General features: G+C 43.0%; 1 pseudogene; it reads right to left on the reverse strand.

Moving 5' to 3' along the window:
* Positions 1 to 3,694: 3,694 nt before the first annotated feature.
* Positions 3,695 to 4,395, reverse strand: LOC102871716 (annotated as a pseudogene).
* Positions 4,396 to 4,612: the final 217 nt, after the last annotated feature.

Genomic DNA, 4,612 nt, shown 5'->3' on the forward strand with positions numbered 1-4,612 from the left:
AGAAAAAAGTGCAACAATGAATGAATGGAAATGCAAAATCTCTGTAAATGTTCATTAAAATCAATAAAATAAAATTTTTTTAAAAAGTATTTGCAACTAACAACCCCTCTCCCCCCCCCAAAATAACCACGATATATTCACAGGAAAGCCCTAGGTTGTATAAACTGTTAACATGCTTGTTTGCCAACCAAAAGGTTAGAAGTTCTGTGCAACAATGAATGAATGGAAAGCCAAAATCTCTGTAAATGTTTATGAAAATTAATAAAATATAGAAGAAGAAAAAAAAAAGGTTAGAGGTTCTAATCTACCCAGGGATGCCTTGGAAGAAATTCTGTCTCTTTCTAAAAAGTCAGCCAGTGATGGCCCCACAGAGTACAGTGCTACCCTGCTGTTCAGAGGGTCATAGCCATGAGTTGGAATCAGCCTAACAGCAGTTGATACCAGTTTGTTTAAATGCAGCTTTTCTCACTGGTGTTTGTAAGGGCTAGTGAGTTGCTCCCCAGAACACTGGAGCAAAGTGCTGACTGGTCTGTGTCACCTCTTGGCATGCTTTGGCTCTGACCTCTGTGGTCTATGGTCTTTTATTGGCTGATTGCAGAAGTAGATTGCGAGACCTTTCTTCCAGGCTGCCTTGACCTGGAAGCTCTGCTGAAACCTGAGTGGTATCGTAGAAACACACAGGCCTTCACCGACAGATGGGCCATGCTGTGCACTGGGTTCACTGGCTGGGAGTCGAACTCAGGTCTCTGGTGTGGAGGATGAGAATTAGAGTTTCAAAATAAAACTCAAGTTTGGGAGGGCAAAACTAGTTTAACTTTAGAACTGTTTTCCGCTACTTTGTTCATCTGTAGTTTACCATCCAAATAGTTATAAATGGAAACAGTTTGGAAAATTTAAATGGCATACAGTTGTGAAACAAACAAATTCCCGATAACTCCATTTGTGGAAAGTTATTTATGGCATAAATTTCCAGGTGCTGAAAAAGAAGATATGTTAAAAAAGGGGGAACTGCTTAGTTGGCATCCAGCCAGCTCGTGGGCCTCTGTGGATTGTAGCACTTCTGCATTTAGTATTGTGTGTAAAAAAAAATGTGGAGCCAAGTCAAATTAGCAAAGTCTCAAAGAGGCCTATTGTCAAGAAAAGGGGCTAATGAGTGGCTCTGTTCCTGAAGGAATCCTTGGTTCTGTATTTGTGACTGTGAACCCCCCCCCAGTTTTTGTTTTCTTCTGTTGTTTAGCTAGAATATAAGACCATGTGAGGAAAGGCATTAGTGAGGCATTTTATTAGACTGCAAATGTGCTTTCAGGAAAAAAAAATTACCACCAAAGGAGATTCTTGTGATTATGTCTTTCCTATGTAGGGGAGAACATGTACATTTACATGTCATGTAAATGCTTGTTTCACCACTCTGTTAAGAAAGAAACAGTTTGAGGACTCCAAAGTGATTTTATTGCTGTAGGTGCCATAGTGTCATATCCAACCCATTGCAACTCCATCCATGACAAAAGGAAACCCTGCCTGAGTCTGCACTGTTCTTAGCAGTCTCTGCTGGGCTTGAGCCCATTGCCGCAGGCTCTGTGACGTGCCATCGTGTTGAGGGTCTTCCTCTTTTTACCCTGACTTTTTAATTTACCAAACATGAAGCCTTTCTCTAAAGCTTTGGTACCGCTAATCATTTAAACTTGGTGACAAAAAAAGAGCCTTCTCTTCTTGGATTGGCCAAGACCAATGTAAAGGAGATCACAGGCTAGAGAACTTTTTTTTTAAGTCCCCATATATAGATTTAACTGGAAGCAGGAGTGGCATCTGCTTCCTAAACAACATGCCTCCCGAAACTCTATGAACTTTGATAAGTGTCGATAGTTAGAAAAGTTTCAGGCCTTTTGTTCATAGGGTTGTTATGAGTCATGTTCGACTCGAAGGCAATCAATAACAACAACAGATTTAAAGTCATACTTGATTATGACTGTGTGTATATGTAGATGTATATTTTTCCCCACTTATTGCTCTCACATTCAAGTAGACTCATAGCGGACATTCTAGTAGGTTTTAGAGGCTGTAAATTGCATGGAATGAGATTGCCCACCTTTCTTTTGCAGAGCAGCTGGTAGATTTGAGCTGGCCAATTTTAGATTAATGGTGCAACTCCCTATGCACTAGGTCTCTTGAGCTCATTCTGTGTAATAAATAGGTATATATTTCACCACTTGGGGAATATTTAAGGGCTATGCACTGGGCCAATTGGCAGCACCATGATAGTTGGAGAAGAGGTAGAGGTTGTTAACAATTACAGCTTGTTCAGCTCCATAATCAACATGCTTGGCACCAGCAGTCAGGAAATCAAAAGATGAATTGCATTTGGACAATCTACTGTAAGGGACCTCTACAGAGGACTGAGAAGCAGTGAAGTCAGTCTAGAGACCAAGGTGTGCCTGATCCAGGCCACATTCTTCCCAATTACTTGCTATGCATCAGAGAGCTAGACAATGACTAAGGATGACAGAAAAAAAAATTGATGTCTTTGAGTTGTGGTACTGGAGACGAGTCTTGAACATACCATGGACCACCAAGAAAACAAATGGGTCTCTTAGAGAGGCTAGGATTTGGAAGCTCTGTCTCACATACTTTGGCCAGGAGGGACTGGACTTGGAGAAGGACATCATGAGTGGAAAGGTGGAGGGACAGTGCAGGAGAGAAAGACCCAGATAAGATGGATTAAAACAGTAACTGGGACAATGGAGGTCGGTGTGTCAGAGTGAGTGAGACTGGCTTAGGACAGAGCAGAGTTCAAAGCTGTTGTACTTCGGGTCGCTATAAGTCCAGGCTGCCCCATGGCACATAACAATAACATCAACAACAGCAACAACAATGCATATGTAGATTATCTTGTGTTTGTATTTACTAACTGAGAATAATTAGGCTGGGGATGCATAGTGTTCCTTCTGTAGAAGATGGAGATTCCCCTGCAATGACTGGCTTAGTGTATAATTGCTCCAGGCTTGTAGCTAGAATCACTACTTAAGTATCTTTGTGTTACTGTTGTACACTGTCAAGTTACAACTCATGCATAGCAGCTGACCCTTCAGTGAGTTTTCACAGTCAGTTAATAAAATTAGATGAGATTGCTTATTTGTATATCTATATATATTATTTTGATTTATTTACAAAGTCTGAATACATTGTTTTTCACAAAAGATCCTTCCCATTTCTTTCACACAATCTATTCCTTGAATTGTGAAGCCCTATGATTAACACTGTACCCCCTCAGCCTTACCCCTCTATATCCACCCTTCCCCCCTCCCCCCTTGGATCCTCATGCTCATTCTGCAATAATGGTTTTATACAGTATTTGTCCTTGTGGGACTGAGTTAGTCAGTTCACTCAGCATAATGCTCTTCAGTCCCTCCCAAGTTAGGTAGTAATTTACAAAATCATTGCTCCTACTTTCTGTGTAGTATTCCATAGTATGAATGTACCACAACTTCTCAATCCATTCATTTGTGGTTGGACATCTGGGCTGTTTCCATGTTCTTGCAATAGTGAATTATGCTGCTGTGAACATTGGTGTACAGAGATTGCTCATCTTTGTGTTTGATTTTTGAAAAACTTTAACTTTTAAAAATAAAGCCACAGTTAATTTTACGTGAATAGCTGGGGAGGGCAGGATGGGGCCGGGGGGGAAGGGGCTTGTCCCCTACCTCCTCTTCTCTTTTACACTGTATTGTAAGAGCAAAGGGGACAAATTGCCAAACCAGGGGGACAGCCAGATCTGTTTCATGGGCATGTAGGCGGAGAGGACTTCGTTGTCCAAGAACAACTGTGTGTCCTGGGGGCTGAGCATCAAACGATGGCACAGGACCCTCTGGAGGGGGCGGACTGTGGCTGTCACAGAACACCAGCCAGGTTTGTTCTGCAGGATGCTTTCATTCTTGTCTTTGCCAGGACTTAGCTGTTCCAGGCACAGGCTCAGCTGCTCCTCGTAGCAGTAGTAGAGGGCCTTAGAGTGATCGAAGCTGCTGAAGGGCAGGCATTGTTGTTCAGGGCTGGCTCCCCTCCTCTGGGCTGGGTGATGCAAACCTCTTGACTGCCGAGCAAGCCAGGCACAAGCTTGTACATGATGTCGAGAATGACCTTGTCCACCTTGAGATTGAACAGGGGCTGCGTCTTGTGGATCTTGATGTTACACTTACAGCAGTACTGACTGATCTGCAGGTACTTCACGAGACATTTGCAGAACACATGAAGACCCTCGGTGATGGTAGTGGTGCCCGCAACGTAGCCCACGCACAGGCTGACTATGAGCTCGGTCAGGTCTTTGATCTTTGCACAAACATCTTCGTCATTCCATAGCATTTGCCTCTTGCACACTGACTGGAGCTGGGTTCGAAGCCTCATGATTGCAGTCTGAAATTGCCCCTCTTTCTCTCGTGAAACAGGTGGTGGATTTGAACTACCCATCTTCGGTTTGCCAGTGTAACTCCTTCCCACTAAGCCACCAAAACTCTAATCGTCTTTGGACAGTGCCAAAGTGAAGCTTATGGATTCACCCAGCTGTCCAAACTGTGCCTGCAGAATCTGAGGATCCTGGTATAAAAAGTTTTGGGTGAAAGTT

This window comes from Elephantulus edwardii, unplaced genomic scaffold (genome assembly GCF_000299155.1).
Source record: "Elephantulus edwardii isolate Elephantulus edwardi_28Jun2011 unplaced genomic scaffold, EleEdw1.0 scaffold00244, whole genome shotgun sequence".
NCBI lineage: Eukaryota > Metazoa > Chordata > Mammalia > Macroscelidea > Macroscelididae > Elephantulus > Elephantulus edwardii.